General features: G+C 38.0%; 1 protein-coding gene and 1 non-coding gene across 4 annotated transcripts in view; both read left to right on the top strand.

Moving 5' to 3' along the window:
* Positions 1-14,176, top strand: part of ATRX (ATRX chromatin remodeler) — a 311,883-nt gene that overhangs the window by 50,076 nt on the left and 247,631 nt on the right. The gene's annotated exons all lie outside the window — the stretch shown is intronic.
* Positions 3,155-3,259, top strand: LOC122235631. The gene has a single exon (XR_006213671.1). It is a non-coding gene; the product is annotated as a small nucleolar RNA U13 (small nucleolar RNA).

Below are 14,176 nucleotides of genomic sequence, written 5' to 3'. Positions count from 1 at the left end.
AAAACAGAGTGTGAGCAGGGGAGGGGCAGAGAGAGAGGAGACACAGAATCCGAAGTAGGCTCCAGGCTCCAAGCTGTCAGCAAAGAGCCTGATGCAGGGCTAGGACTCACGGACTGTGAGATCATGACCTGAGCCAAACTTGGACGCTTAACTGACTGAGCCACCTAGGTGCCCCCCGCCTCCAATTTTTAAGGCCAGCTGTGTCATTTTATATAGCACAATCATGGAAGTAGCGTTTCCTCACATTCACAGATTCTGGATATTGTGGGGCATGAAATTTTGGGGGGCCATTTGTAGAAATTATGCATACTACAGTATCCCTTCATGATTCTCTGCTAATGATGTATTACTTTGGTGAGTTCCAAATGCTGATAATCTATACTTCTATGTTTTAGATGGTATATTACTATAAGGGAGGGCTTTACATGCCATTCTCTCTTCATTTGATTATATTAGTATGTAGTAATTTCTTTCTTTGCCAAGAATAATTCTATCATTAAACTTTTTTTAATGTTTATTTTTGGGAGAGAGCGAGTGAGCGAGCATGAGTAGGGGAGGGGCAGAGAGAGAGGGAGACACAGGGTCCGAAGCAGGTACCAGGCTCTGAGTTGTCAGCACAGAGCCTGGTGGGGGGCTCAAACCCATGAACTGTGAGATCATGACCTGAGCTAAAGTCAGACACTTAACTGACTGAGCCACCCAGGTGCCCCATCATTATTTATTTCAGTGCTCTTTTGTATCACTGTTGGCCAGTGGGAGCCCCTTCTGTATGGCTTCCGCTGATCTTTTGAAAAGTCCTCATTCTAGAGCACTTCATTACTTTCTGCCCTTATGAGATGTTGAATGTTTACTTTGCATTGTCTTTTTCCTAACCCAAGAATCAGTTATTTCTCCAAGGAGTTCTGGTTCATTTTAATGAGATAATGTGTTTAGAAACCAACATCTGGTTATATGATGTTCTTATTGCCACCAGGACGTCTTTGCTTCCAGGCCCTCTCACAGAGAAAGCGGATATATGTATTCTATTTTCATAAGTTGATTTTGACATTTTTATTTTTTAAATTAATTTTTAAATTCTGATATAATTAACATGCAGTTTTATATTATTTTCAGGTGTACAATATAGTGATTCCACAATTCTTACATTAAGAGTACTCTTAATCTCCTTTACTTACTTCATCTACCCATCTCTCCTCTGGTAAACACCAGTTTATTCTCTATGTTTAAGAGTCATTTGTTTGTCACTTTTTTTCTTTGTTTTCTTCAGTTCCACATATGAGTGAAATCATATGGTATTTGTCTTTGACTTATTTCGCTTAATACTATACCCTCTAGATCATCCATGTTGTTGCAAATGGTAAGGTTTCATTCTTTTTTATGGCTGAGTAATATTCCATTGTATATACATACCACATTGTCTTTATCCATTCATCTATTGATGGACACTTGGGTTGCTTCCATATATTGGGTATTTTAAATAATACTCTAATAAACATAGGTGTGTGCATATCTTTTCAAGTTAGTGTTTTTACATATTTTTTTGGTAAATACCCAGTAGTGGAATTACTGGAGCATATGGTGATTGTATTATTAATTTTTGAGGAACCTCTATATGGTTTTCCATAGTGGCTGTACCAGTTTCCATTCCCACCAACAGTGCACAAGTGTACCTTGTTCTTCATATCCTAGCAAACACTTGTGGTTTCTCATGTTTTAAATTTCAGCCATTCTGACAGGTGTGAGGTGATATCTCATTGTGGTTTTAATTTGCATTTCCCTGATGATGAATGATGTTGAGCATCTTTTCATGTTGGTCATCTCTGTCTTTGGAAAAATGTATGTTCGTGTCTTCTGCCCATTTTAAAAAATTGGATTATTGTGTAGTTTTTTTTTTGGTGTTGATTTGTGTAAGTCCTTTTTTTTTTTTTTTAAACTTTTTTTAATGTTGGAGCACCTGGGTGGCTCAATCAGTTAAGCATCTGACTTCAGCTCAGGTCATGATCTTGTGGTTCATGAGTTCGAGCCTCGTGTTGGGCTCTGTGCTGACAACTCAGAGCCTGCAGCCTTCTTTGGATTCTGTGTCTCCCTCTCTCTCTCTCTGCCCCTCCCCCGCTTGTACTCTGTTTCTTTCTCAAAAATAAATAAAACATTAAAAATTTAACACTTTTTAAATGTTTATGTATTTGAGAGAGAGAGAGAGACAGAGACAGAGAGACAGAGAGAGACAGAGAGAAAGGGAGACAGAATCTGAAGCAGGCTCCAGGCTCTGAGCTGTCAGCACAGAGCCCGATGTGGGGCTCGAACTCATGAGCTGTGAGATCATGACCTGAGGCAAAGTTGGACGTTTAACCAACTGTGCCACCCAGGTGTCCCGAGTTGTGTAAGTTCTTTACATATTTTGTATATTAACCCTTTATTGGATATGTCATTTTCAGATGTCTTCTCCTATTCAGTAGGTTGTCTTTTAGTTTTGTTGATTGTTTTCTTTGCTCTGCAGAAGGATTTTATTTTGATGTAGTCCCAATAGTTTATTTTTGCTTTTGTTTTCTGTGTGATTGTATTACACAGGAAACAAATGCCTCGGAAGACCTCTAGAAAAGTGTTGTTATGGTGGATCTCAGAGAAATTACTGCCTGTGCACTCTTCTAGGATTTTTATAGTTTCAGGTCTCACATTTAGGTCTTTAATCCATTTTGAGTTTATTTCTGTTTATGGTATCAGAAAGTGTTCCAGTTTAATTCTTCTGCATATAGGTGTCCAATTTTCCCATTATCATTTGTTGAAGAGGCTGTTTTTTTTCCCATTGCATATTCTTGCCTACTTTATATGAAAATTAATCAACCATATAATCTTGGATTTATTTTTGGGCTGTCTTGTTCCATTGATCTATGTATTTGTTTTTATGGAAGTACCATACTGTTTTTGATTACTATAGCTTTGTAGCATGTCTTGAAATCTGGGGTTGTGATACCTCCAGTTTTGTTCTTCTTTTTCAAGATTGCTTTAGTTATTCAGGGACTTCTGTGGTTCCATACAAATTTTAGGAATGTTCTTTCTAGTTCTATGAAAAATGCTCTTGGTTATTTGACTGGGATTGCATTAAACGTGTAGATTGCTTTGAGTAATATCGACATTTTAATAGTATTTGTTCTGGAACCTTTTGTAGTTCATAAGCATGATGATTGGGTGTTCACACAATTGTGTGGCATGTGCCTCCCCTAAACCTTTGTTACCACCTTGGCACGTTACCCATCTGGTGTGAACTTGGGGAAAAAAAACAATATTTGTTTCCATTCCATGAGCATGGAATGTTTTTCCATTTCTTTGTGTCCTCTTCAACTTCTTTCATAAGTGTTCTGTAGATTTCAGAGTACAGATCTTTTAACTCTTTGTTTAGGTTTATTCCTAGGTATCTTCTTGTTTTTGGTAAAATTGTCAGTGGGATTATTTTCTTAATCTTTTTTTTTTTTTGTACTTCATTATTAGTGTGTAGAAATGCAACAGATTTCTGTAGATTGATTTTGTATCCTGAGACTTTAATGAATTCTTATATTAGTTCTAGTAGTTTTTTTGTTGGAGTCTTTAGGGTTTCCTCTAGAAAGTATCCTATTATCTGCTAATAGTGAAAATTTTACTTCTTCCTAACAGTTTGGGTGCCTTTTCTTTCTTTTTGTTGTCTGATTGCTGTGGCTAAGACTTCTTTTTTTAATTTTTTAAAATGTTTTTATTTATTTTTGAGACAGAGACAGAACATGAGAAGGGAAGGGGCAGAGAGAGAGGGAGACACAGAATCCAAAGATGGCTCCAGACTCTGAGCTGTCAGCACGGAGCCCGTCGCGGGGCTCGAACTCACAGACTGAGATTGTGACCTGAGCTGAAGTCTGACATTTAACCAACTGAGCCACCCAGGCACCCTGGCTAGGACGTCTTGTACTATGTTGAATAAAAGTGCAAGGCATCCTTGTCTTATTCCTGACCTTAGGGGAAAAGCTCCCAGTTCTTTCCACAGTTAGCTGCGGGTTTCTCATAAATGGCCTTTGTTATTTTTGAGGTATGTTTCCTCTAAAGCTACTTTGTTGAGGATTTTTGTCATGAATGGATGTTGTACTTTGTCAGACATTTTTTGCATCTTTTGAAATTATCATATTTTTTAATCCTTTCTCTTGTGAATGTGATATATCATGTTAATTGATTTGTGAATATTGAACCACACTTGCATTCCAGGAATAAATCCTGCCTGATCATGGTAAATGAATTTTTAAATGTATTATTGGGATTCAGTTTGCTAATACTTTGTTGAGGGATTTTTGCATCTATGTTCAGTGGGGATATTGGCCTTTAGTTCTTTTTTTTAGTGGTATCTTTATCTGGTTTTGGTATCAGAGTTAACACTGGCCTTATAGAATGAAATTGGAAGCTTGCTTTCTTTTATTTTTTGGAATAGTTTGAGAAGAATAGGTATTAAACTCTTTAAAAATTTTTTTTAATGTTTATTTATTTTTGACAGAGACAGAGTGTGAGCGGGGGAGGGGCAGGGAGAAAGGGAGACAGAATCCGGAGCAGGCTCCAGGCTCTGAGCAAGCTGTCAGCACAGAGGCTGATGTGGGGCTCGAACGCACAAACCGCAGCATCATGACCTGAGCCAAAGTTGGACGCTTAACCAACTGAGCCACCCAGGCACCCCATTTTTGATGTTTTTATTTATTTTTGAGACATAGAGAAAGCACGAGCTGGGGAGGGGCAGAGAGAGGGAGACAGGAACCGAAGCAGGCTCCGTGCTGTCAGCAGAGAGCCTGACGCGGGGCTCAAACTTATGAGCGATGAGATCATGACCTGAGCTGAAGTCAGATGCTCAGCTGACTGAGCCACTCAGGTGTCCCTCAAAATTTTTTCTAAAGTTTATTTTGAGAAAGAGAGAAAGTGGGGCTGGGGAAGAGAGAGAGGGAGAGAGAGAATTCCATGCAGGCTCCGAAATGTTAGCACATAGCCCGATGTGGGGCTCTAACTCAAAACTGTGAGTTCATGACCCAAGCCAAAACCAATAGTCGGCGCTTAACTGAGCTACCTGGGTAACCTGGTATTAAACTCTTTATTGTTTTATTATTATTTTTTAATGTTTATTTATTTTTGACAGAGAGAGAGAGAGAAAGTGAGCATGCGTGGGGGAGGGGCAGAGAGAGAGGGAGACACAGACTCCAAAGCAGGCTCTAGGCTCTGAGCTGTCAGCACAGAGCCCAGGGCGGGGCTCGAACTCATGGACCGCAAGATCATGACCTGAGCCGAAGTCAGATGCTCAGCCAACTGAGCCACCCAGGTGCACCTAAACTCTTTAAATGTTTGGTAGAATTCACCTGTGACATCATCTGGTCCTGGACTTTTGTTTGTTGGTTGTGTTTTGAATACTGATTCAACCTTACTGCTGGTAATCAGTCTTCTCAAATTCAGTTTTACTTCTCCTGATTCAATTTTGGGAGGTTATATGTTTCTAGGAATTTATCCATTTCTTCTACGTTGTACGAATTTGTTGTCATATACTTTTTCATACTATTCTCTTCTAATCCTTTGTATTTCTGTTCAGTTGCTTTTTTATTTCTCCTCTTTTCTAATGTTGAGTTCTCTTTATTTTTTGATGAGTCTGGATAAAGGTTTATCAATTTTGTTAATCTTTTCATACAACCAGCTTATGGTTTCATTGATGTGTTGTATTGTTTTTTTAGTTTCTTTTTTGTTTGTTTCTGCTCTTATTTTTATTTCCTTCCTTTTACCTGTTTTGGGTTTCATTTGTGATTCTTTTTTTTTTTTTCTTAGCTCCATTAGGTATAAGTTTAGGTTTTTTATTTTAGATTTTTCTTACCTCTTAAGGTAGGCCTGTTTTGCCATAAACTTTCCTCTTGGAACATCTTTTGCTGCATGTGAAAGATTTTGGACCATTGTGTTTTTATTTTCATTTATTTACATTTGTTTTTATTTCCTCTTTAATTTCTTGGTTGACCTACTTATTGTTTATTAGCATGTTATTTAATCTCCATGTGTTTATGTGTTCTCCAGTTTTTTTTCTTGTGGTTAATTTCTAGTTTCATAGTGTTTGGAAAAGATGCATGGTATGACTTCATCTTTTATTTTTAAGTTTACTTATTTATTTTGAGATAGATAACGCTAGTGAGGGAGGGGCACAGAGAGGAGGAGAGAGAGAACCCTAAGTAGGCTCTGTGCTGATAGTGCAAAACCTGACACCGGACTTGAACCCACAAACTGAGATCATGACCTGAGCTGAAATCAACAATCAGACATTCAGCTGACTGAGCTACCCAGGCGTCCCCATCTTTTTGATGTTTTTGAAACTTGTTTTGTGGCCTAACACATGATCTGTTGTGTGGGGAATGTTCTATGTGTATATGAAAAGAATCTGTATTCTGTAGTTTTAAGATGGAATGTTCTGAACATACTTGTTAGATTCATGTGGTCCAGTGTGTCCTTCAAAGCCATTGGTTGCTTTCTGATTTTATTTTTTGTTTGGATGATCTATCTATTGATGTAAGTTGGGAGTTGAAGTCCCTTACTATTATTGTGTTACTGTCAGTTACCTCCTTTGTTTGTTATTGGCTGCTTTGTGCTTTTGGATGCTATCATGTTGGGTTAATACATATTTGCAATTGTTAACGTTTTCTTGTTGAATTTTTCCCTTCATGATCTTGTTATGTCCTTTTTTGTCTCTTGTTACAGTCTTTGTTTTAAAGTCTATTTTGACATATATAAATATTGCTACCCTAGCTTTCTTTTCCCTTCCATTCATATAATAAATGTTTGCATCCATTCACCTTCAACATGCATGTGTCTTTAGGTCTGAAATGAGTCTCTCGTAGGCAGCACACAGATGGATCTTGCTTTGTTATCCATTTTGTTACCTGATTTCTTTTGATTGGAGCATTTAGTCAATTTATATTCAAAGTAATTATCAATAGGTATGTATTTATTGACATTTTGTTATTTGTTATATGGTTGTTTGTGTCTTTTTTTTTTCTCTTGCTCTCTCATTGTTTGCGTCCTTTCATTAGTGATGTGCTTTGATTGCTTTCTTTTTATGTTTTGCGTATCTGTTACCAGCTTTTGATTTGTGGCTATCATTATGTTTATATATAACATCCTCTGCATATAGCAGTCTATATTAAGTTGGTGGTTGCTTAATTTTGAACCACTACCGAAAGCACTGAAGTTTTACTTTTTTCTCCCCACCCCTATGTTTTAGATATATGGTGTCTTATTTTACATCCTTTTGTTTTGTGAATCCTTTGACTGATTTTTATAGATGTACTTAATTTTACTGCTTTTGTGCTTCCTCTTTTTCTTTATCTTACTTGCGATGTAATCTTCCCACTCAGATTATACCCTTTAATATTTTTTGTAAGACTGGTTTAGTGGTGATGAATTCCTTTAATTTTTTGTTGGTCTGGAAACTTTATGTTTCCTACTCTGAATGATAGCATTGCTGGTAGAATATTCTTGTTTGCAGGGTTTTTCCTTTCAGCACTTTGATTAAATCATGCCACCTACTTTTGGCCTTCACTGTTTTTGCTGAAAAATCAGCTGATAGCCTTATGGTGTTTCCCTTGAATGTACCTGCTTTCTCCTGTTCATTTTAAAATCCTCTCTTTATCACTACTTTTTGCCATTTTAATTACTGTTTGTCTTGGTATAGACCTTCTTGGGTTGACTTTGGGGGTGCTTTCTGTGCCTTGTGTATCTGGATTTTTGTTCCTTTCCCCACATTTGGTAATTTTTCAGCTATTATTTCTTCAGATAAACTTTCTACCCCATTTTATCTTTCTTCTCTTTCTGGAATCCCTATTATGTAAATGTTATTATGCTTGATGGTGTTCCTGAGTTCCTTTAATCTATTCTCATTTTTCAAATTTTTTACTTTCTTTTGTTCAGCTTGATTGCCTTCTATTACTCTGTCTTCCAGGTCACTAATCCATTTTCTGCATCCTTCAGTGTACTATTTATTCCCTCCTCGTGTATTTTTAATTTCAGTTATTGAGTTTTTCATCTCTGCTTGGTTCTTTATTATTTTTATTTTCTAAGTTTATTTATTTTGAGAGAGAGAGAAAATGAGAATGTGAGCGGGGGAGGGGCAGAGAGGGAGCAAGAGAATCCCAAGCAGGCTTTGTGCTGTTAGTGCAGATATCTCCGATATCTCACGAACTGAGAGATCATGACCTGGGCCAAAATCAAGGGTCAGACGCCTAACCGAACCACCCAGGCACCCCCATTCTTTCTTATATTTTATCTCTTTGTAGAGGGTCTCCTTGAGATCGTCTACTCTTTTCTCAATTCCAGTAAGTATCTCTAGGACCATTTGTTTAAATTCTCTATTAGCCATATTGCTTATCTCCATTTCACTTGCCTCTCTACCTGTCAGGTTTTTTTTTTCATTTAGGGCATATTCTTCTTTCTCCTCATTTTGTCTAACTCTGTGTGTTAGGAAAGTCAATGTATCTTATGCTTGTAAGTAATGGTCTTATAAGGAAGACGTCCTGTAGTTCTGTGTAGTGTGGTGTCCCCTGTTCACCAGAACCTTGAGTTTTGGGGGTGTCTCCTGTATATATGTTGTTTGCACACTATTGTTGTGGTTGAGCCACATTTTTTTTTCAGTGCAGTTAGATGCAAAGCTCCCTTTGCCTCTTATGGGCAGAGTTTGATCCCAGTGTTGTCAGTGCGCCAGTCTGGGAATGGCTCCTGCTATGAGACATTTGCAGGGTACCCTCTGAACTCAACTACAGAGTACTCTCCTTGTGTTGTCCTCTGAGACTTACATCAGTGTGCAGGGCCTGTCATCAGCCAGCTGTCTGCCCTCAGCCCTCTGATGGTGCCACAGTTGAACTGGGCTGTGTGGTTATTTGTCCTTCTCCCCAGGGCATGAGTCACTTTGTATTGGTTCTAGCCACTGTTAGGTCTGCTTGCACAATGCCAGTTTTATGGTGCCACTCTAGGTGGACTCTTGCTGGGGTTGTGTCAAATAGGGCAGATTGGCAGGAAAGGTAGTGGTGTGAGTAGGGTTCGTGGTATTAGCAAGTTATGCACTAATCTGCTCTGGAGAGGACCTGGAGCTACATTGCAGAACTCTTGTGGAGGGCATGGTGTGCTGTTTGCAAGCTAGGTGGAGAGTATTCACTGGTCCCAAGGGTGTTCACTAGTTCCCGAAAGTGTCCGGATATCTGGACTGGGGGTTGGGGAGGAAAATGGTGCCTGCCCATTCTTTTCTTAGAATAGTCTCTGAAAGATCCCTGTGCCTTCTATGCAGGTTCTGAGATTATTAAATAAATAAATCTCCTTCCTGTATACCTCAGGTGTTTTTTAAACTGCTGGTTCTATGTGATATTTCAGCAGGGTTGTTTGTTATGCTGGCCCTTTTAAGGGCGGGGACTCAGTTTCCTCTTGCCCTCTGGTTTTCCCAGAGCCAAGCCTGCTGATTTTTAAAGTTCAAAGTGTTGAGGCCCACTGGTTATAAAAAGTTACAATGTTAAATTCCTCACCTTTTCAAGCCAAATGTTACATGGGGGATTTGCCTTTCCAGTGCAGGTCCCCCATGCCTGGGGAGCCTGGTGTGGGTTCTGCTCTTATCCTTTCTCTGTGTTTGCAGTTTCCCTTCTTCCTGCAGTCTCGGGTCACTTTGGTGACCATGTCTGCATCCTTTCTATCACTTTTGATGTGGCGTATTCTCTATGATTGTGGTGGAGAGTCTGTTTTGGCAGTGTTTGGGTCATTTTCTGTGTTATTTACACTGATGTGGGTGCTATTGAGGTGTATCCATAGGTGGAGGTGAGTTTAGGATCCTCCTACTCTATATCATCTTCTCCCCAAGTTGATATTGATACTTTTAATTGTAATTTGTACCATAGATTTCATTGTAGTCTTCCTCTTTTTATATTTTAATTTCTTTCTGCAACACAGAAATCTGGCCCTGTTATCCTCCATTTTTTATACTCATTTGCTCAGTCCTCATGGTATTCACCTAGTTTCAAATTTGCCAACCATTGTTTAGAATTGTTTAGAATTCTCTTCTACAAATGATGTATATTGTTTGGTGGCAGACTAGCTTATTTGCATAAGCACATTATTTCCCACAGATACCAGTTACACTCTGACCAAAATACTGAAAACAGTTATGTGAAGGAACGGCCAGTGACAAAAAGCAGACATAAATGGGAGGTGAGTTAACACATGGAAGAAGGAAATAGCAATAGTGAATTTCCAATTGTTAAGCCTTTTTTCCTTAAGGAAAGTGCCAGTTAGCTCAATTGGTGTCAGTTAAGACTTGGATAGTAATCTGCATTCTTGTTGGATAAGGTATAAAGAAATTTAGAGACCCTAGCAGCTTTTTTTTTTTAATTTTATTTTTTTAATTTACATCCAAATTAGTTAGCATATAGTGCAACAGTAATTTCAGGAGTAGTTTCCTTAATGTCCCTTACCCATTTAGCCCATCTACCCTCCCACAACCCCTCCAGTAACCCTCTGTTTGTTCTCCATATTTAAGAGTCTCTTATGTTTTGTTCCCTCCCTGTTTTTATATTATTTTTGCTTCCCTTCCCTTAAGTTCATCTGTTTTGTATCTTAAAGTCCTCTTATGAGTGAAGTCATGTGATTTTTGTCTTTCTCTGACTAATTTCACTTAGTATTATACCCTCCAGTTCCATCCATGTAGTTGCAATTGGCAAGATTTCATTCTTTTTGATTGCTGAAATTTTCTTTATCCATTCATCCATCGATGGACATTTGGGCTGTTTCCATACTTTGGCTATTGTTGATAGTGCTCTTATAAACATGGGGGTGCATGTGTCCCTTTGAAACAGCATATCTGTATCCCTTGGATAAATACCTAGTAGTGCAGTTGCTGGGTCGTAGGGTAGTTCTATTTTTAATTTTTTGAGGAACCTCCATACTGTTTTCTAGAGTGGCTGTACCAGTTTGCATTCCTACCAGCAGTGCAAAAGAGATCCTTTCTCTCCGCATCCTTGCCAACATCTGTTGTTGCCTGAGTTGTTAATGCTAGCCATTCTGACAGGTGTGAGGTGGTATCTCATTGTGCTTTTAAATTTTTTTTAATGTTTATTTATTTTTGAGAGAGAGAAGAATGCGAGTGGGTTAGGGGCAGAGAGAGAGGGAGACACAGAATTCAAAGTAGGCTCCAGACTCTGAGCTGTCAGCACAGACCCCATTGTGGGGCTCGAACTCACAAGCTATGAGATCATGACCTGAGCCGAAGTTGGACGCTCAACCGACTGAGCCACACAGGCGCCCCTCATTGTGCTTTTGATTTGTATTTCTCTGATGGTGAGTGATGTTGAGCATTTTTTCATGTGTCGGTTGGCCATCTGGATGTCTTCTTTGGAGAAGTGTCTATTCATGTCTTTTGCCCATTTCTTCACTGGATTATTTGTTTTTTGGGTGTTGAGTTTGATAAGTTCTTTATAGATTTTGGATACTAATCCTTTATCCAATATGTCATTTGCAAATATCTTCTCCCATTCTGTCGGTTGCCTTTTAGTTTTGCTGATTGTTTCCTTCGCTGTGCAGTAGCTTTTTATTTTGAGGAGGTCCCAATAGTTCATTTTTGCTTTTGTTTCCCTTGCCTCCAGAGACGTGTTGAGTTGCTGCAACCAGGATCAAAGAGTTTTTTGCCTGCTTTTTCCTTGAAGATTTTGATGGCTTCCTGTCTTACATGGAGGTCTTTCATCCATTTTGAGTTTATTTTTGTGTATGGTGTAAGAAAGTGGTCCAGGTTCATTCTTCTGCATGTTGCTGTCCAGTTTTCCCAGCACCACTTGCTGAAGAGACAGACTGTCTTTATTCCATTGGCTATTCCTTCCTGCTTTGTCAAAGATTAGTTGGCCATACGTTTGTGGGTCCATTTCTGGGTTCTCCATTCTGTTCCATTGATCTGAGAGCCTTTTTTATGCCAGACTGTAGCAGCTTTTGTAAAAAGGGGAAGGTTCCATTTAGAAGAGAGCTACAGATTGGGAGCTCCAGAAGCTGCAAGAACTCCAACCATGTTTGTGATTGAATTATTCAAGTGCAGCCCAGATTACAGGCAGCTCAGGTAGGGTTAAAAAGAACAGTAGAAAACTTTTAGTTGCTTTTAGTACAGGGTAATCATTTTGGGGTTTGATTTTAGCTAATATCTCCCAATAATAGAAATATCAACTGTCTGGAGGAACATAATGGGATGCAGTGTCTTCACTGTATCTTTCAAAATGAACAGTATGCAATCCAATAGAAGAAGTTCTAAAGTAGAAAGGTAATCATTAGAGACCAGTCTACAGACAACTCAAATGTTGCTATTAGCAGCCAAGAATATTAAAGCAGCTTTTAAACTATGCACAAGCACAAAAAGGCAAATACATTTATGAACAGACATATATAGGAAATCTTAGCACAGACATAAAAACTATAAAAACCCATTTTGAAATTATAGAACTAAAAAATATAATTTTGAGCAACAAATCATTGTACTTGACAGAGTAAAGGTAGGAATAGAAGTGTCAGTGAATTTGATGACAGACTAATAGAATTTATCCATCTTAGAATAGAAAACCTTAAAAAATAAAAAGTATACAGAACACTTACTCTTGAAAACCTTTCTCCAATAAAACTGTATAGTTATCTTTTTTGGGGTTTTATTTAAAAAATTTTTTAAAAATATAATTTATTGTTAAATTGGCTTACATACAACACCCAGTGCTCGTCCCAACAAGTGCCCTCCTCAATACCCCATCACCCATTTTCCCTCACCCCCTATCCATCCTCAGTTTCTTCTCTGTATTTAAGAGTCTCTTGTGGTTTGCCTCCCTCCCTCTATGTTAACTATTTTTTCCCTATATAAGGTTTTTGTAAATACACTTTATTAAATTGAAGATGTTTCCCTCTATTCCTAGTTTTCTGACAGTTTTTTAAAGTGACATTTATATTCAGAAAATTATAGATTCACGTGCAATGTTTTTTGCAGTTTTAACAACTAATACAGAGCCCTTGTATACACTTTGCCCACTGCCCCCATAATGGTAATATTTTACCAAACTATATTATTATAATCAAGCTATTGATATCTATCAGTCTGATTCATATTTCCTCAGTTTTCCTTGTACTTGTGTGGGTTTATTAAGTTTTGTACAATTCTGTTACTTGGATTAATTCACAATCTCCCCCCCAACCCCCGCCACAGTTGTGTATCCACCCTCACAGATTACTCATCTTGTCCTTTCATAATCATGCTAACCTCTCTAGCCTGACTCCTACCTATGTTTAATTCCTGGCAATTACTAATCTGTCCTCCATTTCAAAAAATGTTACATAAATGGAATCCTATGTATATATACGTTGGGATTCAGTTTTTTCACTTAGCCTAATTCCCTAGAGATTCATCTGCATTGTAGCATTATCTGTAGTTGTTTCCTTTTTATTGCAGTGTAGTGATGTTTCATGGTATGGATGTACTACAGTTTGCTTAACCATTCACCTGTTAAAGGACATCTGGGCTGATTCCATATTTGAGCTATTACAAATATAACTGCTGGTGAACATTTGTGTGAACATACATTTTCACATCTCCAGGATAAATGCCTGAGAGTGCAATTTGTTGGTCATATGATGATTACATGTTTAAGACACTCCTAAACTATAAACTGTTTTCCAGAGGGGCCACACCATTTTAATAGTGCCAAAGCGATGTATGAGTAATCCAGTTTCTCTGCATCCACACCAGCATTTGGAGTTACCTCTAGTTTCTTTTTAATTTTATATATGCTGGTCGAGATTTAGTGATATGTTGTTGTGGGTGAAACCACATAAAAAACATTTCCTTAATGACTAATAACACTTTTAACAGTTATTGAGATATAATTTATATACCATAAAATTCACCCATTTAAAGTATACAATTTAGCAGTTTTAGTATTTCACAGATATGTGTAACCGTCACCACAGTCAATTTTATAGCATTTGTATCACCTCAAAAGAAACACCCCCCCCCCTGCCCAACCTTAAACACCACTAATCTACTTTCTTTTTGGATTTCCCTATTTTGGACTTATCAGTGGCATTGTATAATATGTGGTCCTTTTTAACTGGCTTCTTTCACTTAGTATAATGTGTTCAAGGTTTATCTGTGTTGTAGCAT

Source organism: Panthera tigris, chromosome X (assembly GCF_018350195.1).
Source record: "Panthera tigris isolate Pti1 chromosome X, P.tigris_Pti1_mat1.1, whole genome shotgun sequence".
Taxonomy (NCBI): domain Eukaryota; kingdom Metazoa; phylum Chordata; class Mammalia; order Carnivora; family Felidae; genus Panthera; species Panthera tigris.
The sequence above is the reverse complement of the archived record's forward strand: the minus strand, read 5'-3'. Positions and strand labels throughout refer to the sequence as shown.